The 25,556-nt window shown below is 38.8% G+C and overlaps 1 long non-coding RNA gene across 1 annotated transcript; it reads left to right on the top strand.

The window, feature by feature from the left end:
* The first annotated feature begins 10,946 nt into the window (after window positions 1–10,946).
* LOC140016298 (uncharacterized) lies at window positions 10,947–12,676 on the top strand. Its single transcript, XR_011822676.1, has 3 exons — window positions 10,947–11,114; window positions 11,666–11,740; window positions 12,625–12,676. It is a non-coding gene; the product is annotated as an uncharacterized lncRNA (long non-coding RNA).
* Window positions 12,677–25,556: the final 12,880 nt, after the last annotated feature.

The raw sequence follows: 25,556 nt of genomic DNA, 5'->3' as shown, positions 1-25,556 counted from the left end.
CCATATATTCTTATTACATGACGTTAATTGGTGTACTTGAGCATATGAATATTTGCCTGACTTGATACGTACTTGTGTAATTGATCATCTATTTTCTTGATATGTGGAGTGCTATGTGCATATATGTTTACTTGTGTACTTGGTGCCTCAATTTTGGTTACTTTTGAGTCACCTTATTGTATTTATTCATTAAATCACTTTTGGAAAAAAAAGAGAGGGAAAGAAAAAAAATATGGACGGGAGACGTAGTCAGGGACGTGGTCGAGGCCGTGGAACTAAACGGACCCCAGAACCTAGAGCAGAAAGAGAAACGTCCGCCGAACAAGAACAAGGACCGAGAGTTGCAACCGGAGACCAAATGGCAACGGCAATGCAACAAATGACGGATATCTTGGCTGGATTAGTAGATCAACAAGGTCAAATACCCGTAAATCAACCCCGGAACCCTGAGACGGGTGAGGATAAGGCTCTGGAGCGGTTTCAGAAGTTTGCACCTCCAAAATTCGCTGGAGGGCCTGATCCGGACATCACTGATCAATGGTTAGAGGCCATGGTGAATATATTCACAGCCTTGAATTATACTAAATAGAGGTAGGTGAACTTCGCAGTGTTTCAATTTGAGGGACCGGCCCGGGCATGGTGGAACGTAATTAGAACAAAGTGGGAAAGAGAACAGATTGTCTGGACGTGGGCGAATTTTGTAAGAGAATTTAACGAGAAATACCTCCCACCCTTAGTTCAAGAAAGGAGAGAGGACGAATTTATTGGACTACGCCAGGGGACCTTAAGTGTGGCTGAATACGAAACGAAATTTATCAAACTATCCAAGTTTGCTTCAGAATTAGTAGCCACGGGACTAAATTTGGATATCCAACAGGCGTTGGCAGCAGCGCAAGTGAATACATTTACGGAGGCCCTTGAGAAGGTTCAACGAATCGAGAATGCAAAGGCACAAGTAAAAACCTCCCAAACACGGAAAAGAGGTGTAGCTGGTAGTATGAGTGAGGAACCAAGTGAATCGATAGTCCCTTCCAAAACTCAGAAAACAAATCTTTTGTCCTACCCACCATGGACAATAGGGGCGGTAGATAAAAGGTCTACTAAAGGGAGCCAAATCGGATCTGGGGAAATTTCTCAAGAAAGCCAAAAGATGGCTTCTCACCTGACTTGTGGCTATTGCGGAAAGGCCAATCATACCGAGAACGATTGTTGGCGGAAAGGGCGGAAGTGCTTGATTTGTGGGAGTGGTGAGCACCAAGTTAGCAACTGTCCAAGGAGACAGTCACGCGGAGGTAGTATTCCGCAACTGGAGGGAGCTAAAACAAAACAAACAAATGAAAGAGGGAACCGAACTAGTGGGCCAGCAAAAGCTTCTGCGTTAGGCACCCAAACAGTTCCGGACTCGTCTGAGGCAAATGAAGGTAAAAATTTCGATGACGAAATTTCTTTAAGGGGAAGAGAGTGTGAGGACCCGTACTTTTCTTAATTGCACGTTTTCTGCATTTTCTTTATTAGAAAATTTTTCTAGATCAATTTTATGAGTAAATATAGTTTTTAAATGATTTTTCTAGTATCGGTTAGTTTTTGAGAAATTAAGAGCGTATATCGGACGTGGGACCCACTAGTGCGCAAAATTCGAAAAATTTCGGCCAGTTAGGTTAAGTTTTGGATATTGGGTTTAATTTATCGGGTGTTATGAGATATTTAGAGGTACCAAGTGGATAGGTGTGAGAAAGACAAAAAAAAGTTAGGCATGACATTAATGAGAGGGACAAGTGTCATGAAACCATTGGATGGGGACTTTGACTAACTTTTCTTAACTTTACTAAACATCCATTTTGACCAAATGTTTCTTCATTTTTCACCTTGTTGGCTGAAATTTTGAGGAGAGAAAAGAGAGGAAATCCTTCATCTTGTACTTCAATCCCTTGCTCCAATCTTGATTTCTAACCATTAAAAGTGAAGATTACTCCATCAAAGTTACTTATTAAGGAGGATTAAAACTTCTAGTGGAGTTGTTTTGGAAGAAAAATTTCTAAGTCATCACCTTTCTTGATATTTGAAGGTATCATGTCTAGCCATCCTTCCTTTGTTCTTGATTATGTTAAATTAATGACTTGTGATAGTTAAAGAGATGTTTTAGTGGAAAATTTCTGACTTGAATGCAAAAATTTCCAGTTAGGGTTTCATTTCCTCAATTCTGCCCGTTTCTGTTTGACCAGGTTAGAGGCCGAATTCGCCTTAGCACAAAACATGAAAGTTGTAGAGAATGATGTTTTATATTACCTGTAAATTTTCAGCTCAATCTGAGCTCGGTAGCCTGTGAAAAGACCGAAATACCCCTGCTACCCTGTTTCTATCCGAGAATAGTAATCAGCTTTGGTAATCGGGTAGTTTGACTGGGAATACTACCGATTTGGTTGTTGATGTCTTCTTAAGAATTATAGCCTTGTATCTTAGCTTTCAAATGGCTTTGGAATCACTTGAATTGGAGTTGTATATGCTGAGATAATTCGGAAATACCCAGACTGGTCTAGGTAGGAGTTCAGCGAACAGGGTTGTCTTTTCACCCAATCTGACCGTGACTTTTCACCATGATCCTTACCGAATTAGATTTTGGCCAAAACATGAAAGTTGTAGCCAATGGTATAGAATAGTATCCTGCAAAAGTTCAGCTTGATCCGACCACTGTAGCATGTGAAAGGACCGAAATACCCTTGACTGTCCATGAAACCTGTTTCGCGCGCAGAATTCTGTTTTTGTGTAGTTTTTCATTTTTGATCATGAAAATGCATGATTTGGCCATGGAGGTCTTCATAAGAAATGTAGGGTTGTGTTTTAGCTTCGAAACACCATAAGATACACTTCAATCGGACTTCGGTAGCCTGAATTATTACTGTTTAACAATTGTGTGGTTAGCCAACCTGTTTGTGAGATTCTGGTTTCATATATGTCAATTTTGACGTAGTTGCACTACAGACTAGACTGAGTGGCCTTCTTCAACATTGTAGCCCTATCTGTTAGCTTCGAAACGGTGTGTCTTGCACCTTTATCCGATAATCGTAGCGCCAATGGTGCCAAAACCGCAAAATGGTGTCAAAAACTATTTTTATCCGGAAATGTTTCTAGCTTGATTTTTGTATTTATTTTTGTATTTATATGACTTTAAGCCTAGTGAATGGCTTTTGGACATGAGATTATTCTATATGAGATGTTGGGACTGTTTTGAGGAAAATAATGAAGCCATTAATGGCTGGAAAATAGGTAAACACAAAGGACATGCCGTCCGTTTATCTTCTTGTAATGTGAGCAAGTTAAAGTGATTTTGCGAATGTATTTTGTGACGAATTGGACGTATTTACTGAAAATGTTACCGGCTCTTTCAAAAGGTGGCCGAGGGCTAAATTTCTATTTGAACCTGTATATTTCCGCTTGGCAAATAAAATGATCATTTTACCATTCCAAAACCTAATACCTCTTTGGATTGAAATTCCAAACGTTTACTTACTGTTTACCAAAATATAGAGGTTGACCTAGGGTTCTCTCGGTCACAAGTGAATAACATTTAAGTGAAGTTTTAAGAGTGAAAGTGAGATAGTTTTGCCACCTTTTCATGATTTTTATCAAAGCATATAGTCTATTGATTTTGAGCTACACAAACGATTCCGGAAACAATACTTCTTAGCTTACCTTATTGGATTTCGATTTGTCGTTGGTTAAAGTGTTTTCTGTCGGAAATTTCATAACCTTTTTGAGTTTAGTTTCACGGTTGGTTTATGAACCCTAGTAATTCCCGTCCACGGATCCAAATGCTCTATTGACACTTTAAAAGTCATTTTATACGTTTACTCGCGAGTAGTCAGGTAATCCTTGATTTCATCCAAATCATGCTAGATGGATTGTAATGTGTTTTTTTTGTTTACTTTTAGGTTTCATTGGTGATTGAGAAGTGGACATTATTTTGCGTGTATAGGTGAGTGTTCCCTGTTTGATATGTTTCATGATTATATAGCTGGTATGAATGACTGATAACATGTTATATGCTTTCAATGATCGTTAAAACGAGCTTTCTAGGCAAGTGTGTACTTTATCGCACTCGGCCTAAATGATTGTAAAAATTTCAATGATTGAAATGTTATTTGTGCATGAATGTAAGCCTTTTGGCTGAACTGGCCACTGCCCCTTGTCACCGGTCGTCTCGAGCTAGAAGCGGACTCGGTCGGGCGATTAGGGACCTGGGTGAACGTTTGGTATACTCGAGTATTACCTTGTAGGTTGGTGGAGGTTGGTGGAGCCTGGTGAATGAATGAATGAACGAATGAATGAATGAGGGTTTTACTTATATACAAATGCAATTTCAAATGATTGAACGTATAAGGGAACGAAAGGAGAATGAATGAACGAATGGCTCCTTGTGAGCACGTATCCTTTTAATGAAGGTGTTTATCGCTTTCTTTTGCATTTGAATTATTGGTAACATGTAATGAATGCATTGAACTTCTTGTTGCCTATGTGTTCGGAACCTCACTGAGCTTATAACTCACCCCTTTAGTTTGTTTTCCTTAACAGGGGAAGGCGAGCAAGGACGAGAGCCGGTATAGACTAGCTGGGTCTAGCCCTTGGTTTTCTTTTGTCATGGTTCTCGCCCTAGTGCTTGGCACGGGCTGGTTGTATGGTGATTTGAGAACCTCTGTATATTTGACGGTTGTACTTCTTCTTGAGATATTATTGTATATACGTTTTGTTTTAAGTTGGATCGTGGTTAGATATTCTTATGGTTGCTTGAAGTGATCGACTGAGTCCCGGCGAGAACTGGGCAGGCAGTCCGCCGAACCCTTTGGTTCGCCTTAGGGGAAAGTGGGGCTGTCACAGTTGGTATCAGAGCCTGCTTCGCGTGGTCTCTGCGCGGAGTGAGCCTGGACTGAGTGATGAATAGGTATGAAGGATTAAGTGCTCGTTCGAGCATAACCTATGAGTTGTGAACATTATTGGCCTTAAATTTTCTTGTGGAATCTGAGGACCATAGATAGGTACGTCAGGGAGGAATTCCGATTGTAGATGGTTTACTCTTGGGACTGGCCAGCTCGAGAGGTGAATTATCTTATTTCGGATTCTCGTACCCGAGTACTCCAGAGTTGAGGTAGTGCTAAGTATTTGAGACTTGTATTGTGGGAACATGAACAGACTTTGTTCGACTGGAATGAGTACAAGAGGTTAAGGGATATCTGGTGTGAATAGTAAGTGACGTGAGGGACCGGACGGGGTTACCTTAGCTATGACTGGAACGATACATCATCTTCTCGTTTGATTCGTCCATATATTCTTATTACATGACGTTAATTGGTGTACTTGAGCATATGAATATTTGCCTGATTTGATACGTACTTGTGTAATTGATCATCTGTTTTCTTGATATGTGGAGTGCTATGTGCATATATGATTACTTGTGTACTTGGTGCCTCAATTTTGGTTACTTTTGAGTCACCTTATTGTATTTATTCATTAAATCACTTTTGGAAAAAAAAGAGAGGGAAAGAAAAAAAATATGGACGGGAGACGTAGTCAGGGACGTGGTCGAGGCCGTGGAACTAAACAGACCCCAGAACCTAGAGCAGAAAGAGAAACGTCCGCCGAATAAGAACAAGGACCGAGAGTTGCAACCGGAGACCAAATGACAACGGCAATGCAACAAATGACGGATATCTTGGCAGGATTAGTAGATCAACAAGGTCAAATACCCGTAAATCAACCCCGGAACCCTGAGACGGGTGAGGATAAGGCTCTGGAGCGGTTTCAGAAGTTTGCACCTCCAAAATTCGCTGGAGGGCCTGATCCGGACATCGCTGATCAATGGTTAGAGGCCATGGTGAATATATTCACAGCCTTGAATTATACTGAATAGAGGTAGGTGAACTTCGCAGTGTTTCAATTTGAGGGACCGGCCCGGGCATGGTGGAACGTAATTAGAACAAAGTGGGAAAGAGAACAGATTGTCTGGACGTGGGCGAATTTTGTAAGAGAATTTAACGAGAAATACCTCCCACCCTTAGTTCAAGAAAGGAGAGAGGACGAATTTATTGGACTACGCCAGGGGACCTTAAGTGTGGCTGAATACGAAACGAAATTTATCAAACTATCCAAGTTTGCTTCAGAATTAGTAGCCACGGAACCGAAAAGAGTGAGACGGTTTATACAGGGACTAAATTTGGATATCCAAGAGGCGTTGGCAGCAGCGCAAGTGAATACATTTACGGAGGCCCTTGAGAAGGTTCAACGAATCGAGAATGCAAAGGCACAAGTAAAAACCTCCCAAACACGGAAAAGAGGTGTAGCTGGTACTATGAGTGAGGAACCAAGTGAATCGATAGTCCCTTCTAAAACTCAGAAAACAAATCTTTTGTCCTACCCACCATGGACAATAGGGGCGGTAGATAAAAGGTCTACTAAAGGGAGCCAAATCGGACCTGGGGAAATTTCTCAAGAAAGCCAAAAGATGGCTTCTCACCTGACTTGTGGCTATTGCGGAAAGGCCAATCATACCGAGAACGATTGTTGGCGGAAAGGGCGGAAGTGCTTGATTTGTGGGAGTGGTGAGCACCAAGTTAGCAACTGTCCAAGGAGACAGTCACGCGGAGGTAGTATTCCGCAACTGGAGGGAGCTAAAACAAAACAAACAAATGAAAGAGGGAACCGAACTAGTGGGCCAGCAAAAGCTTCTGCGTTAGGCACCCAAACAGTTCCGGACTCGTCTGAGGCAAATGAAGGTAAAAATTTCGATGACGAAATTTCTTTAAGGGGAAGAGAGTGTGAGGACCCGTACTTTTCTTAATTGCACGTTTTCTGCATTTTCTTTATTAGAAAATTTTTCTAGATCAATTTTATGAGTAAATATAGTTTTTAAATGATTTCTCTAGTATCGGTTAGTTTTTGAGAAATTAAGAGCGTATATCGGACGTGGGACCCACTAGTGCGCAAAATTCAAAAAATTTCGGCCAGTTAGGTTAAGTTTTGGATATTGGGTTTAATTTATCGGGTGTTATGAGATATTTAGAGGTACCAAGTGGATAGGTGTGAGAAAGACAAAAAAAAGTTAGGCATGACATTAATGAGAGGGACAAGTGTCATGAAACCATTGGATGGGGACTTTGACTAACTTTTCTTAACTTTACTAAACATCCATTTTGACCAAATGTTTCTTCATTTTTCACCTTGTTGGCTGAAATTTTGAGGAAAGAAAAGAGAGGAAATCCTTCATCTTGTACTTCAATCCCTTGCTCCAATCTTGATTTCTAACCATTAAAAGAGAAGATTACTCCATCAAAGTTACTTATTAAGGAGGATTAAAACTTCTAGTGGAGTTGTTTTGGAAGAAAAATTTCTAAGTCATCACCTTTCTTGATATTTGAAGGTATCATGTCTAGCCATCCTTCCTTTGTTCTTGATTATGTTAAATTAATGACTTGTGATAGTTAAAGAGATGTTTTAGTGGAAAATTTCTGACTTGAATGCAAAAATTTCCAGTTAGGGTTTCATTTCCTCAATTCTGCCCGTTTCTGTTTGACCAGGTTAGAGGCCGAATTGGCCTTAGCACAAAACATGAAAGTTGTAGAGAATGATGTTTTATATTACCTGTAAATTTTCAGCTCAATCTGAGCTCGGTAGCCTGTGAAAAGACCGAAATACCCCTGCTACCCTGTTTCTATCCGAGAATAGTAATCAGCTTTGGTAATCGGGTAGTTTGACTGGGAATACTACCGATTTGGTTGTTGATGTCTTCTTAAGAATTATAGCCTTGTATCTTAGCTTTCAAATGGCTTTGGAATCACTTGAATTGGAGTTGTATATGCTGAGATAATTCGGAAATACCCAGACTGGTCTAGGTAGGAGTTCAGCGAACAGGGTTGTCTTTTCACCCAATCTGACCGTGACTTTTCACCATGATCCTTACCGAATTAGATTTTGGCCAAAACATGAAAGTTGTAGCCAATGGTATAGAATAGTATCCTGCAAAAGTTCAGCTTGATCCAACCACTGTAGCATGTGAAAGGACCGAAATACCCTTGACTGTCCATGAAACCTGTTTCGCGCGCAGAATTCTGTTTTTGTGTAGTTTTTCATTTTTGATCATGAAAATGCATGATTTGGCCATGGAGGTCTTCATAAGAAATGTAGGGTTGTGTTTTAGCTTCGAAAAACCATAAGATACACTTCAATCGGACTTCGGTAGCCTGAATTATTGCTGTTTAACAATTGTGTGGTTAGCCAACCTGTTTGTGAGATTCTGGTTTCATATATGTCAATTTTGACCTAGTTGCACTACAGACTAGACTGAGTGGCCTTCTTCAACATTGTAGCCCTATCTGTTAGCTTCGAAACGGTGTGTCTTGCACCTTTATCCGATAATCGTAGCGCCAATGGTGCCAAAACCGCAAAATGGTGTCAAAAACTGTTTTTATCCGGAAATGTTTCTAGCTTGATTTTTGTATTTATTTTTGTATTTATATGACTTTAAGCCTAGTAAATGGCTTTTGGACATGAGATTATTCTATATGAGATGTTGGGACTGTTTTGAGGAAAATAATGAAGCCATTAATGGCTGGAAAATAGGTAAACACAAAGGACATGCCGTCCGTTTATCTTCTTGTAATGTGAGCAAGTTAAAGTGATTTTGCGAATGTATTTTGTGACGAATTGGACGTATTTACTGAAAATGTTACCGGCTCTTTCAAAAGGTGGCCGAGGGCTAAATTTCTATTTGAACCTGTATATTTCCGCTTGGCAAATAAAATGATCATTTTACCATTCCAAAACCTAATACCTCTTTGGATTGAAATTCCAAACGTTTACTTACTGTTTACCAAAATATAGAGGTTGACCTAGGGTTCTCTCGGCCACAAGTGAATAACATTTAAGTGAAGTTTTAAGAGTGAAAGTGAGATAGTTTTGCCACCTTTTCATGATTTTTATCAAGGCATATAGTCTATTGATTTTGAGCTACATAAACGATTCCGGAAACAATACTTCTTAGCTTACCTTATTGGATTTCGATTTGTCGTTGGTTAAAGTGTTTTCTGTCGGAAATTTCATAACCTTTTTGAGTTTAGTTTCACGGTTGGTTTATGAACCCTAGTAATTCCCGTCCACGGATCCAAATGCTCTATTGACACTTTAAAAGTCATTTTATACGTTTACTCGCGAGTAGTCAGGTAATCCTTGATTTCATCCAAATCATGCTAGATGGATTGTAATGTGTTTTTTTTTGTTTACTTTTAGGTTTCATTGATGATTGAGAAGTGGACATTATTTTGCGTGTATAGGTGAGTGTTCCCTGTTTGATATGTTTCATGATTATATAGCTGGTATGAATGACTGATAACATGTTATATGCTTTCAATGATCGTTAAAACGAGTTTTCTAGGCAAGTGTGTACTTTATCGCACTCGGCCTAAATGATTGTAAAAATTTCAATGATTGAAATGTTATTTGTGCATAAATGTAAGCCTTTTGGCTGAACTGGCCACTGCCCCTTGTCACCGGTCGTCTCGAGCTAGAAGCGGACTCGGTCGGGCGATTAGGGACCTGGGTGAACGTTTGGTATACTCGAGTATTACCTTGTAGGTTGGTGGAGGTTGGTGGAGCCTGGTGAATGAATGAATGAACGAATGAATGAATGAGGGTTTTACTTATATACAAATGCAATTTCAAATGATTGCACTACAACAGAATTGGCCATTTGCGGCATTTTCAAAGCGGCACATAGCTAATTTTGCCGCAATAAAGTGGTATTATTTTGATTATGCTGAAATATTGACCCCGTATTTGGCTTTTCGTGGCAAATTAACGGCACAATTAAATTCCACCGCTAATTGCGCAACTAAACGATGTCGTCGTTGTGAGCTATCCAAGCATTAACCGAATAATTGCTGAATCATATTCATGGCAAGTAATCTTTCCATTTTCTCAGTCCTTCCACTTCTTCTCCCCTCTCAATTTTTCTAAATTTCTTCTGTAGTCCGAGAACTCTATGCCTCAAATTTCTCTTCCAAAAATTTCGATTTTGCCTCTGCTCATCCCTAATTTCTCATTCTATCTCTCCATTTCTCATCAAACAGGTAATTACTTAATCCTTTAGCAGATTGACACTGGATGTTTTTACAATTAATAGCGATGACGAGAAGCAGCAATAGCACCTGAAGTATTGTTTTATCAAAGACGATGCCGTGTTCTATCAAAATTGATGCACTTTCTTGTTCTTCCGATCTTATCCAAGTCTCCACCGATGAAACCAATCTAATTTGAGCGAAACTTTTGAAGCTGGATTAACTTTGAAACTCGTGGACGAGTTGATGAAGAAAGCTGGATTAATTGAAATTTTTGAATCTGGATTACTTTTAAAACTCATGGACGAGTTGATGAAGAAATCTAGATTAACTCGGTAATCTCTTCTTTTAATTTTTTAAATTTCATTATCTTAGCTCCATTGGTGATTTTTGCTCTCAATCTTTATTCAGTTGAGGTTTGTATCCCAACCTTCGAAGATCCTTTTGATGATGCCCTAGTCACAGAGTTCAAATCAAAGAAAGAAATCTCTTTTTTTTCGTCATCATTTTTAGTTTATGTGCTTCTTTTACTTTTCATTCGTTAATGGATTTTATAAAAATCATGTTATTACAGATTCTATTTTGCCATTATTGAAATATTTCTTGAATACTGGCAAATTATTCATTCTAGTCCCTTGACCTTTGCAACTGGGTCATCTATTTTCATCTCCCGATTCTACATAATTCATAATTTGTAATTTGTATAATTTATAAATTGGTTGGAGAATAAGATTTTGGGTTCAATTTGATGGTTTTGAAGCTGGATGCTTATAAAACTTCAGTTGATGATATGCTGCGGTTGTCAGTGATGTATGTTATTTGGAAATTTCATCTCCTGGCGTACCTTGGCTCTGATTGGTAATTCTGTTTTCCCTACCTCCATTTCCTGGTACGATTGTTAGTCAGTTGAAAAGGACTTTTCTGTACTCAGTCATTTCAGGAACCATTCCATGTATACTGCAGTTGCTAGGCCTTTTTTTCAGTTCCAGTCTTCCAGAGTCTCCCTGGTGGCTAGTAAGTTCAGAGACAATTCAGTAAATAAACTTCTTTCTATTAAGAATTGTTATTTCAGTATTCTAGCTCTGCTATGTGATTTGTGTATGAGACTGCAAGAAAACTTGTTTCAGTAGTTGAATGAAAGCTTTCAAATTTTGATCTTGTAGCTGCCTTTGTTAATTTATAAGCTTTTGCATTTGAAAATTTTATTTTTTGTAAAACTGGCTATGATTTTAATTGTCTACATAAAGCTTTCAATGAGAATTAGTAGCTAAAGTGTTCCAATAGCCACCGGTGAAGAACTTCATGGGAATGCCATATAATGTTTTCTTTTATATAAATTAATTGATACTGCAAATTAGCTTAAATTGCCTCTATGAAATGTATTTTCCTTGTCACCATCATAAGGAAATAATGTTCATCACTACATGCAAAAATATTTTGGGGGAATTAAGTGGAAGTTATTTTCCAAATAATGTTGGAGATATGTATTTCTAGGTATCCTGCGATGTTTCATATGTTATATTCTGTTAAAGTTGCTTTTTCTTTTCTTCTTTATGCATGTGAAGCAAGCTGGAGTTCATCTTGTAGAAAGCCTTTTGTTGATTGTGCTCATTGGTTAAAGAGGTTTAATGTTTCTCAAGGTAAAACCAATGATATTAACTTTTCCAGATTTATTCATATGGTCATGCCTTTGCTTCACTTTAAATGTAGTCAAGGTTTGCTATTAGCTCACATTTTCAAAGGTCTTCTGTAATTGTTTTCATGCTCACCAGTCATTATTTTAAGGAGCTTTATTTGCTTTACTTTTGATTCATTTCTGGATCTTATAAAAATTATCTTATTACAGATTCGGTTTCGATATTATGATACATCCATGGCATGAATCAGGAACTTTATGAGTTTTTAGATTTTGAATATTGTGGTTTGAATCCTGCATTGATTCTCTTTCTCTGTTACATTTACTTTGTTACTTAATTTTAAATGACTAAGGTTAAGTTTGTAAGAATGCAGTTACCAAGATTAATTGATTTAGGTAATACTTTGACTTGGGCATGTTCCCATTTTTAGTGCTGCCTCAAATTGATGGTTTCTGTCTGTTTAGTAAAATTCAGACTTCTATTTTGTTCTTTTAAGATTTACATGTTGATGTTTTTCCAGGTGATCATGTCTTTGTAGTTTACTAGTAAAGAAATTAATTGTTCAAATTGGAATTTCTGTTTATGGTGTAAAACTCTAGGAAAATCTAAAATGCATGTCAAAGTGTAAAATTAGAACCTCTGTTAACTACTTTTTGGCCAAGTTTTCGCTACTAGACGTAATAGACCCTCTCTCAAAGTGAGTCATATGAGCTTGAAAATCATCATTGGCTTTTCAAGGAAGAAAGGGACTACAACAATATTGTCATCAATATTGCAAGCAAACACTTAAATAAACATGCACTTTTGCATTAAACAGATGCAGTTATGCTGAATAAGTAAATAAATTTATATACTGCACAAACTAATCCTTGTCATTCTCATTTCAGCTATGACTGGCTGCTGCAGTTAGCAAGAAAAGCAGAGAGTGCCAGTAACAAGTGAGCCATCTTTTCTCTTTTCTTTAATTGATTCGTCTCTTTTGCAAATAAGCCTCTCTTTAGGTTTACTAAATCTGAAATGGTATTGTGGTTGAGTTAGAGAAACTAAGGAAGTTTTTCTGGACAAATTCTAGGGGCCAACTTTGAGCAGATTAGGCAAACGAAGTCCATTTTGTTTTATGCTTTCATATGTTTATTGACAATTCCTGATGGAAAGTATATCTTTAATCTGAAGGTTTAAACTTGAAAAGAGGATTTTGAAAAATATTTATTGAATGTAGTTCTATTCGGTTGTGGATGTTGATTACTTTCCCAAATTTGGAAGTGAATTCATTGATGACCTTTCTAAATTCTAGTGTTCAACAATGGTTATGACCATATTTTTTGTGTTATTTCAGGATTTTGAGATGTGAAGATACTTTTGAGAGATATATGATAAATTTGTGTTTTCCAAGACAAGCACTTCTTGGGATATGAAACATCTTATCATTGGAGTGAACTATTACATTACAAGAAGTTCATCCTTTTTTTTTTTTTTTAAATGATGACTTGTGATAAAGTTCGTAAAATTTGACTAAAGCAGCGTATGATATTTTGTTCTAGTGTATTGTGGAACTTTAATTTTATTCTAATATTCAATTGTAGTATATTTGACCAGGATAAGTATTGTACCATCAAAAGATTGATTTCTGGCCTTTATTAGTGATTTTTGTGCGACACAATTTTATGTTGCAATAACATTATGGAGATTTTTTGTTACACATTTTTTGTGCCACAAGTAGAGTGGTGACACTCAAATTGGCGTCGCAAAGTGTGATGCAAATACATGCGACATATTGAAAAATTGTGTCGTTTTCTTTTGTAACGGCTACTTTTGTGACACAATTGAATTCCGTCACATTTGTGCCGCAAAAAAGTTTTTGCGGCAGTTTTTTGACTTTTTCCAGCACAATTTTGGCGTCGCGAAATGTCAGTTTTCTTGTAGAGTTGAACGTATAAGGGAACGAAAGGAGAATGAATGAACGAATGGCTCCTTGTGAGCACGTATCCTTTTAATGAAGGTGTTTATCGCTTTCTTTTGCATTTGAATTATTGGTAACATGTAATGAATGCATTGAACTTCTTGTTGCCTATGTGTTCGGAACCTCACTGAGCTTATAACTCACCCCTTTAGTTTGTTTTCCTTAACAGGGGAAGGCGAGCAAGGACGAGAGCCGGTATAGACTAGCTGGGTCTAGCCCTTGGTTTTCTTTTGTCATGGTTCTCGCCCTAGTGCTTGGCACGGGCTGGTTGTATGGTGATTTGAGAACCTCTGTATATTTGACGGTTGTATTTCTTCTTGAGATATTATTGTATATACGTTTTGTTTTAAGTTGGATCGTGGTTAGATATTCTTATGATTGCTTGAAGTGATCGACTGAGTCCCGGCGAGAACTGAGCAGGCAGTCTGCCGAACCCTTTGGTTCGCCTTAGGGGAAAGTGGGGCTGTCACAGTTGGTATCAGAGCTTGCTTCGCGTGGTCTCTGCGCGGAGTGAGCCTGGACTGAGTGATGAATAGGTATGAAGGATTAAGTGCTCGTTCGAGCATAACCTATGAGTTGTGAACATTATTGGCCTTAAATTTTCTTGTGGAATCTGAGGACCATAGATAGGTACGTCAGGGAGGAATTTCGATTGTAGATGGTTTACTCTTGGGACTGGCCAGCTCGAGAGGTGAATTATCTTATTTCGGATTCTCGTACCCGAGTACTCCAGAGTTGAGGTAGTGCTAAGTATTTGAGACTTGTATTGTGGGAACATGAACAGGCTTTGTTCGACTGGAATGAGTACAAGAGGTTAAGGGATATCTGGTGTGAATAGTAAGTGACGTGAGGGACCGGACGGGGTTACCTTAGCTAAGACTGGGACGATACATCATCTCCTCGTTTGATTCTTCCATATATTCTTATTACATGACGTTAATTGGTGTACTTGAGCATATGAATATTTGCCTGACTTGATACGTACTTGTGTAATTGATCATCTATTTTCTTGATATGTGGAGTGCTATGTGCATATATGTTTACTTGTGTACTTGGTGCCTCAATTTTGGTTACTTTTGAGTCACCTTATTGTATTTATTCATTAAATCACTTTTGGAAAAAAAAGAGAGGGAAAGAAAAAAAATATGGACGGGAGACGTAGTCAGGGACGTGGTCGAGGCCGTGGAACTAAACGGACCCCAGAACCTAGAGCAGAAAGAGAAACGTCCGCCGAACAAGAACAAGGACCGAGAGTTGCAACCGGAGACCAAATGGCAACGGCAATGCAACAAATGACGGATATCTTGGCTGGATTAGTAGATCAACAAGGTCAAATACCCGTAAATCAACCCCGGAACCCTGAGACGGGTGAGGATAAGGCTCTGGAGCGGTTTCAGAAGTTTGCACCTCCAAAATTCGCTGGAGGGCCTGATCCGGACATCACTGATCAATGGTTAGAGGCCATGGTGAATATATTCACAGCCTTGAATTATACTAAATAGAGGTAGGTGAACTTCGCAGTGTTTCAATTTGAGGGACCGGCCCGGGCATGGTGGAACGTAATTAGAACAAAGTGGGAAAGAGAACAGATTGTCTGGACGTGGGCGAATTTTGTAAGAGAATTTAACGAGAAATACCTCCCACCCTTAGTTCAAGAAAGGAGAGAGGACGAATTTATTGGACTACGCCAGGGGACCTTAAGTGTGGCTGAATACGAAACGAAATTTATCAAACTATCCAAGTTTGCTTCAGAATTAGTAGCCACGGGACTAAATTTGGATATCCAACAGGCGTTGGCAGCAGCGCAAGTGAATACATTTACGGAGGCCCTTGAGAAGGTTCAACGAATCGAGAATGCAAAGGCACAAGTAAAAACCTCCCAAACACGGAAAAGAGGTGTAGCTGGTAGTATGAGTGAGGAACCAAGTGAATCGATAGTCCCTTCCAAAACTCAGAAAACAAATCTTTTGTCCTACCCACCATGGACAATAGGGGCGGTAGATAAAAGGTCTACTAAAGGGAGCCAAATCGGATCTGGGGAAATTTCTCAAGAAAGCCAAAAGATGGCTTCTCACCTGACTTGTGGCTATTGCGGAAAGGCCAATCATACCGAGAACGATTGTTGGCGGAAAGGGCGGAAGTGCTTGATTTGTGGGAGTGGTGAGCACCAAGTTAGCAACTGTCCAAGGAGACAGTCACGCGGAGGTAGTATTCCGCAACTGGAGGGAGCTAAAACAAAACAAACAAATGAAAGAGGGAACCGAACTAGTGGGCCAGCAAAAGCTTCTGCGTTAGGCACCCAAACAGTTCCGGACTCGTCTGAGGCAAATGAAGGTAAAAATTTCGATGACGAAATTTCTTTAAGGGGAAGAGAGTGTGAGGACCCGTACTTTTCTTAATTGCACGTTTTCTGCATTTTCTTTATTAGAAAATTTTTCTAGATCAATTTTATGAGTAAATATAGTTTTTAAATGATTTTTCTAGTATCGGTTAGTTTTTGAGAAATTAAGAGCGTATATCGGACGTGGGACCCACTAGTGCGCAAAATTCGAAAAATTTCGGCCAGTTAGGTTAAGTTTTGGATATTGGGTTTAATTTATCGGGTGTTATGAGATATTTAGAGGTACCAAGTGGATAGGTGTGAGAAAGACAAAAAAAAGTTAGGCATGACATTAATGAGAGGGACAAGTGTCATGAAACCATTGGATGGGGACTTTGACTAACTTTTCTTAACTTTACTAAACATCCATTTTGACCAAATGTTTCTTCATTTTTCACCTTGTTGGCTGAAATTTTGAGGAGAGAAAAGAGAGGAAATCCTTCATCTTGTACTTCAATCCCTTGCTCCAATCTTGATTTCTAACCATTAAAAGTGAAGATTACTCCATCAAAGTTACTTATTAAGGAGGATTAAAACTTCTAGTGGAGTTGTTTTGGAAGAAAAATTTCTAAGTCATCACCTTTCTTGATATTTGAAGGTATCATGTCTAGCCATCCTTCCTTTGTTCTTGATTATGTTAAATTAATGACTTGTGATAGTTAAAGAGATGTTTTAGTGGAAAATTTCTGACTTGAATGCAAAAATTTCCAGTTAGGGTTTCATTTCCTCAATTCTGCCCGTTTCTGTTTGACCAGGTTAGAGGCCGAATTCGCCTTAGCACAAAACATGAAAGTTGTAGAGAATGATGTTTTATATTACCTGTAAATTTTCAGCTCAATCTGAGCTCGGTAGCCTGTGAAAAGACCGAAATACCCCTGCTACCCTGTTTCTATCCGAGAATAGTAATCAGCTTTGGTAATCGGGTAGTTTGACTGGGAATACTACCGATTTGGTTGTTGATGTCTTCTTAAGAATTATAGCCTTGTATCTTAGCTTTCAAATGGCTTTGGAATCACTTGAATTGGAGTTGTATATGCTGAGATAATTCGGAAATACCCAGACTGGTCTAGGTAGGAGTTCAGCGAACAGGGTTGTCTTTTCACCCAATCTGACCGTGACTTTTCACCATGATCCTTACCGAATTAGATTTTGGCCAAAACATGAAAGTTGTAGCCAATGGTATAGAATAGTATCCTGCAAAAGTTCAGCTTGATCCGACCACTGTAGCATGTGAAAGGACCGAAATACCCTTGACTGTCCATGAAACCTGTTTCGCGCGCAGAATTCTGTTTTTGTGTAGTTTTTCATTTTTGATCATGAAAATGCATGATTTGGCCATGGAGGTCTTCATAAGAAATGTAGGGTTGTGTTTTAGCTTCGAAACACCATAAGATACACTTCAATCGGACTTCGGTAGCCTGAATTATTACTGTTTAACAATTGTGTGGTTAGCCAACCTGTTTGTGAGATTCTGGTTTCATATATGTCAATTTTGACGTAGTTGCACTACAGACTAGACTGAGTGGCCTTCTTCAACATTGTAGCCCTATCTGTTAGCTTCGAAACGGTGTGTCTTGCACCTTTATCCGATAATCGTAGCGCCAATGGTGCCAAAACCGCAAAATGGTGTCAAAAACTATTTTTATCCGGAAATGTTTCTAGCTTGATTTTTGTATTTATTTTTGTATTTATATGACTTTAAGCCTAGTGAATGGCTTTTGGACATGAGATTATTCTATATGAGATGTTGGGACTGTTTTGAGGAAAATAATGAAGCCATTAATGGCTGGAAAATAGGTAAACACAAAGGACATGCCGTCCGTTTATCTTCTTGTAATGTGAGCAAGTTAAAGTGATTTTGCGAATGTATTTTGTGACGAATTGGACGTATTTACTGAAAATGTTACCGGCTCTTTCAAAAGGTGGCCGAGGGCTAAATTTCTATTTGAACCTGTATATTTCCGCTTGGCAAATAAAATGATCATTTTACCATTCCAAAACCTAATACCTCTTTGGATTGAAATTCCAAACGTTTACTTACTGTTTACCAAAATATAGAGGTTGACCTAGGGTTCTCTCGGTCACAAGTGAATAACATTTAAGTGAAGTTTTAAGAGTGAAAGTGAGATAGTTTTGCCACCTTTTCATGATTTTTATCAAAGCATATAGTCTATTGATTTTGAGCTACACAAACGATTCCGGAAACAATACTTCTTAGCTTACCTTATTGGATTTCGATTTGTCGTTGGTTAAAGTGTTTTCTGTCGGAAATTTCATAACCTTTTTGAGTTTAGTTTCACGGTTGGTTTATGAACCCTAGTAATTCCCGTCCACGGATCCAAATGCTCTATTGACACTTTAAAAGTCATTTTATACGTTTACTCGCGAGTAGTCAGGTAATCCTTGATTTCATCCAAATCATGCTAGATGGATTGTAATGTGTTTTTTTTGTTTACTTTTAGGTTTCATTGGTGATTGAGAAGTGGACATTATTTTGCGTGTATAGGTGAGTGTTCCCTGTTTGATATGTTTCATGATTATATAGCTGGTATGAATGACTGATAACATGTTATATGCTTTCAATGATTGTTAAAACGAGCTTTCTAGGCAAGTGTGTACTTTATCGCACTCGGCCTAAATGATTGTAAAAATTTCAATGATTGAAATGTTATTTGTGCATGAATGTAAGCCTTTTGGCTGAACTGGCCACTGCCCCTTGTCACCGGTCGTCTCGAGCTAGAAGCGGACTCGGTCGGGCGATTAGGGACCTGGGTGAACGTTTGGTATACTCGAGTATTACCTTGTAGGTTGGTGGAGGTTGGTGGAGCCTGGTGAATGAATGAATGAACGAATGAATGAATGAGGGTTTTACTTATATACAAATGCAATTTCAAATGATTGAACGTATAAGGGAACGAAAGGAGAATGAATGAACGAATGGCTCCTTGTGAGCACGTATCCTTTTAATGAAGGTGTTTATCGCTTTCTTTTGCATTTGAATTATTGGTAACATGTAATGAATGCATTGAACTTCTTGTTGCCTATGTGTTCGGAACCTCACTGAGCTTATAACTCACCCCTTTAGTTTGTTTTCCTTAACAGGGGAAGGCGAGCAAGGACGAGAGCCGGTATAGACTAGCTGGGTCTAGCCCTTGGTTTTCTTTTGTCATGGTTCTCGCCCTAGTGCTTGGCACGGGCTGGTTGTATGGTGATTTGAGAACCTCTGTATATTTGACGGTTGTACTTCTTCTTGAGATATTATTGTATATACGTTTTGTTTTAAGTTGGATCGTGGTTAGATATTCTTATGGTTGCTTGAAGTGATCGACTGAGTCCCGGCGAGAACTGGGCAGGCAGTCCGCCGAACCCTTTGGTTCGCCTTAGGGGAAAGTGGGGCTGTCACAGTTGGTATCAGAGCCTGCTTCGCGTGGTCTCTGCGCGGAGTGAGCCTGGACTGAGTGATGAATAGGTATGAAGGATTAAGTGCTCGTTCGAGCATAACCTATGAGTTGTGAACATTATTGGCCTTAAATTTTCTTGTGGAATCTGAGGACCATAGATAGGTACGTCAGGGAGGAATTCCGATTGTAGATGGTTTACTCTTGGGACTGGCCAGCTCGAGAGGTGAATTATCTTATTTCGGATTCTCGTACCCGAGTACTCCAGAGTTGAGGTAGTGCTAAGTATTTGAGACTTGTATTGTGGGAACATGAACAGACTTTGTTCGACTGGAATGAGTACAAGAGGTTAAGGGATATCTGGTGTGAATAGTAAGTGACGTGAGGGACCGGACGGGGTTACCTTAGCTATGACTGGAACGATACATCATCTTCTCGTTTGATTCGTCCATATATTCTTATTACATGACGTTAATTGGTGTACTTGAGCATATGAATATTTGCCTGATTTGATACGTACTTGTGTAATTGATCATCTGTTTTCTTGATATGTGGAGTGCTATGTGCATATATGATTACTTGTGTACTTGGTGCCTCAATTTTGGTTACTTTTGAGTCACCTTATTGTATTTATTCATTAAATCACTTTTGGAAAAAAAAGAGAGGGAAAGAAAAAAAATATGGACGGGAGACGTAGTCAGGGACGTGGTCGAGGCCGTGGAACTAAACAGACCCCAGAACCTAGAGCAGAAAGAGAAACGTCCGCCGAATAAGAACAAGGACCGAGAGTTGCAACCGGAGACCAAATGACAACGGCAATGCAACAAATGACGGATATCTTGGCAGGATTAGTAGATCAACAAGGTCAAATACCCGTAAATCAACCCCGGAACCCTGAGACGGGTGAGGATAAGGCTCTGGAGCGGTTTCAGAAGTTTGCACCTCCAAAATTCGCTGGAGGGCCTGATCCGGACATCGCTGATCAATGGTTAGAGGCCATGGTGAATATATTCACAGCCTTGAATTATACTGAATAGAGGTAGGTGAACTTCGCAGTGTTTCAATTTGAGGGACCGGCCCGGGCATGGTGGAACGTAATTAGAACAAAGTGGGAAAGAGAACAGATTGTCTGGACGTGGGCGAATTTTGTAAGAGAATTTAACGAGAAATACCTCCCACCCTTAGTTCAAGAAAGGAGAGAGGACGAATTTATTGGACTACGCCAGGGGACCTTAAGTGTGGCTGAATACGAAACGAAATTTATCAAACTATCCAAGTTTGCTTCAGAATTAGTAGCCACGGAACCGAAAAGAGTGAGACGGTTTATACAGGGACTAAATTTGGATATCCAAGAGGCGTTGGCAGCAGCGCAAGTGAATACATTTACGGAGGCCCTTGAGAAGGTTCAACGAATCGAGAATGCAAAGGCACAAGTAAAAACCTCCCAAACACGGAAAAGAGGTGTAGCTGGTACTATGAGTGAGGAACCAAGTGAATCGATAGTCCCTTCTAAAACTCAGAAAACAAATCTTTTGTCCTACCCACCATGGACAATAGGGGCGGTAGATAAAAGGTCTACTAAAGGGAGCCAAATCGGACCTGGGGAAATTTCTCAAGAAAGCCAAAAGATGGCTTCTCACCTGACTTGTGGCTATTGCGGAAAGGCCAATCATACCGAGAACGATTGTTGGCGGAAAGGGCGGAAGTGCTTGATTTGTGGGAGTGGTGAGCACCAAGTTAGCAACTGTCCAAGGAGACAGTCACGCGGAGGTAGTATTCCGCAACTGGAGGGAGCTAAAACAAAACAAACAAATGAAAGAGGGAACCGAACTAGTGGGCCAGCAAAAGCTTCTGCGTTAGGCACCCAAACAGTTCCGGACTCGTCTGAGGCAAATGAAGGTAAAAATTTCGATGACGAAATTTCTTTAAGGGGAAGAGAGTGTGAGGACCCGTACTTTTCTTAATTGCACGTTTTCTGCATTTTCTTTATTAGAAAATTTTTCTAGATCAATTTTATGAGTAAATATAGTTTTTAAATGATTTCTCTAGTATCGGTTAGTTTTTGAGAAATTAAGAGCGTATATCGGACGTGGGACCCACTAGTGCGCAAAATTCAAAAAATTTCGGCCAGTTAGGTTAAGTTTTGGATATTGGGTTTAATTTATCGGGTGTTATGAGATATTTAGAGGTACCAAGTGGATAGGTGTGAGAAAGACAAAAAAAAGTTAGGCATGACATTAATGAGAGGGACAAGTGTCATGAAACCATTGGATGGGGACTTTGACTAACTTTTCTTAACTTTACTAAACATCCATTTTGACCAAATGTTTCTTCATTTTTCACCTTGTTGGCTGAAATTTTGAGGAAAGAAAAGAGAGGAAATCCTTCATCTTGTACTTCAATCCCTTGCTCCAATCTTGATTTCTAACCATTAAAAGAGAAGATTACTCCATCAAAGTTACTTATTAAGGAGGATTAAAACTTCTAGTGGAGTTGTTTTGGAAGAAAAATTTCTAAGTCATCACCTTTCTTGATATTTGAAGGTATCATGTCTAGCCATCCTTCCTTTGTTCTTGATTATGTTAAATTAATGACTTGTGATAGTTAAAGAGATGTTTTAGTGGAAAATTTCTGACTTGAATGCAAAAATTTCCAGTTAGGGTTTCATTTCCTCAATTCTGCCCGTTTCTGTTTGACCAGGTTAGAGGCCGAATTGGCCTTAGCACAAAACATGAAAGTTGTAGAGAATGATGTTTTATATTACCTGTAAATTTTCAGCTCAATCTGAGCTCGGTAGCCTGTGAAAAGACCGAAATACCCCTGCTACCCTGTTTCTATCCGAGAATAGTAATCAGCTTTGGTAATCGGGTAGTTTGACTGGGAATACTACCGATTTGGTTGTTGATGTCTTCTTAAGAATTATAGCCTTGTATCTTAGCTTTCAAATGGCTTTGGAATCACTTGAATTGGAGTTGTATATGCTGAGATAATTCGGAAATACCCAGACTGGTCTAGGTAGGAGTTCAGCGAACAGGGTTGTCTTTTCACCCAATCTGACCGTGACTTTTCACCATGATCCTTACCGAATTAGATTTTGGCCAAAACATGAAAGTTGTAGCCAATGGTATAGAATAGTATCCTGCAAAAGTTCAGCTTGATCCAACCACTGTAGCATGTGAAAGGACCGAAATACCCTTGACTGTCCATGAAACCTGTTTCGCGCGCAGAATTCTGTTTTTGTGTAGTTTTTCATTTTTGATCATGAAAATGCATGATTTGGCCATGGAGGTCTTCATAAGAAATGTAGGGTTGTGTTTTAGCTTCGAAAAACCATAAGATACACTTCAATCGGACTTCGGTAGCCTGAATTATTGCTGTTTAACAATTGTGTGGTTAGCCAACCTGTTTGTGAGATTCTGGTTTCATATATGTCAATTTTGACCTAGTTGCACTACAGACTAGACTGAGTGGCCTTCTTCAACATTGTAGCCCTATCTGTTAGCTTCGAAACGGTGTGTCTTGCACCTTTATCCGATAATCGTAGCGCCAATGGTGCCAAAACCGCAAAATGGTGTCAAAAACTGTTTTTATCCGGAAATGTTTCTAGCTTGATTTTTGTATTTATTTTTGTATTTATATGACTTTAAGCCTAGTAAATGGCTTTTGGACATGAGATTATTCTATATGAGATGTTGGGACTGTTTTGAGGAAAATAATGAAGCCATTAATGGCTGGAAAATAGGTAAACACAAAGGACATGCCGTCCGTTTATCTTCTTGTAATGTGAGCAAGTTAAAGTGATTTTGCGAATGTATTTTGTGACGAATTGGACGTATTTACTGAAAATGTTACCGGCTCTTTCAAAAGGTGGCCGAGGGCTAAATTTCTATTTGAACCTGTATATTTCCGCTTGGCAAATAAAATGATCATTTTACCATTCCAAAACCTAATACCTCTTTGGATTGAAATTCCAAACGTTTACTTACTGTTTACCAAAATATAGAGGTTGACCTAGGGTTCTCTCGGCCACAAGTGAATAACATTTAAGTGAAGTTTTAAGAGTGAAAGTGAGATAGTTTTGCCACCTTTTCATGATTTTTATCAAGGCATATAGTCTATTGATTTTGAGCTACATAAACGATTCCGGAAACAATACTTCTTAGCTTACCTTATTGGATTTCGATTTGTCGTTGGTTAAAGTGTTTTCTGTCGGAAATTTCATAACCTTTTTGAGTTTAGTTTCACGGTTGGTTTATGAACCCTAGTAATTCCCGTCCACGGATCCAAATGCTCTATTGACACTTTAAAAGTCATTTTATACGTTTACTCGCGAGTAGTCAGGTAATCCTTGATTTCATCCAAATCATGCTAGATGGATTGTAATGTGTTTTTTTTTGTTTACTTTTAGGTTTCATTGATGATTGAGAAGTGGACATTATTTTGCGTGTATAGGTGAGTGTTCCCTGTTTGATATGTTTCATGATTATATAGCTGGTATGAATGACTGATAACATGTTATATGCTTTCAATGATCGTTAAAACGAGTTTTCTAGGCAAGTGTGTACTTTATCGCACTCGGCCTAAATGATTGTAAAAATTTCAATGATTGAAATGTTATTTGTGCATAAATGTAAGCCTTTTGGCTGAACTGGCCACTGCCCCTTGTCACCGGTCGTCTCGAGCTAGAAGCGGACTCGGTCGGGCGATTAGGGACCTGGGTGAACGTTTGGTATACTCGAGTATTACCTTGTAGGTTGGTGGAGGTTGGTGGAGCCTGGTGAATGAATGAATGAACGAATGAATGAATGAGGGTTTTACTTATATACAAATGCAATTTCAAATGATTGCACTACAACAGAATTGGCCATTTGCGGCATTTTCAAAGCGGCACATAGCTAATTTTGCCGCAATAAAGTGGTATTATTTTGATTATGCTGAAATATTGACCCCGTATTTGGCTTTTCGTGGCAAATTAACGGCACAATTAAATTCCACCGCTAATTGCGCAACTAAACGATGTCGTCGTTGTGAGCTATCCAAGCATTAACCGAATAATTGCTGAATCATATTCATGGCAAGTAATCTTTCCATTTTCTCAGTCCTTCCACTTCTTCTCCCCTCTCAATTTTTCTAAATTTCTTCTGTAGTCCGAGAACTCTATGCCTCAAATTTCTCTTCCAAAAATTTCGATTTTGCCTCTGCTCATCCCTAATTTCTCATTCTATCTCTCCATTTCTCATCAAACAGGTAATTACTTAATCCTTTAGCAGATTGACACTGGATGTTTTTACAATTAATAGCGATGACGAGAAGCAGCAATAGCACCTGAAGTATTGTTTTATCAAAGACGATGCCGTGTTCTATCAAAATTGATGCACTTTCTTGTTCTTCCGATCTTATCCAAGTCTCCACCGATGAAACCAATCTAATTTGAGCGAAACTTTTGAAGCTGGATTAACTTTGAAACTCGTGGACGAGTTGATGAAGAAAGCTGGATTAATTGAAATTTTTGAATCTGGATTACTTTTAAAACTCATGGACGAGTTGATGAAGAAATCTAGATTAACTCGGTAATCTCTTCTTTTAATTTTTTAAATTTCATTATCTTAGCTCCATTGGTGATTTTTGCTCTCAATCTTTATTCAGTTGAGGTTTGTATCCCAACCTTCGAAGATCCTTTTGATGATGCCCTAGTCACAGAGTTCAAATCAAAGAAAGAAATCTCTTTTTTTTCGTCATCATTTTTAGTTTATGTGCTTCTTTTACTTTTCATTCGTTAATGGATTTTATAAAAATCATGTTATTACAGATTCTATTTTGCCATTATTGAAATATTTCTTGAATACTGGCAAATTATTCATTCTAGTCCCTTGACCTTTGCAACTGGGTCATCTATTTTCATCTCCCGATTCTACATAATTCATAATTTGTAATTTGTATAATTTATAAATTGGTTGGAGAATAAGATTTTGGGTTCAATTTGATGGTTTTGAAGCTGGATGCTTATAAAACTTCAGTTGATGATATGCTGCGGTTGTCAGTGATGTATGTTATTTGGAAATTTCATCTCCTGGCGTACCT

Source organism: Coffea arabica, chromosome 10c (assembly GCF_036785885.1).
Source record: "Coffea arabica cultivar ET-39 chromosome 10c, Coffea Arabica ET-39 HiFi, whole genome shotgun sequence".
NCBI classification, from domain to species: Eukaryota; Viridiplantae; Streptophyta; class Magnoliopsida; order Gentianales; family Rubiaceae; genus Coffea; species Coffea arabica.
The sequence above is the reverse complement of the archived record's forward strand: the minus strand, read 5'-3'. Positions and strand labels throughout refer to the sequence as shown.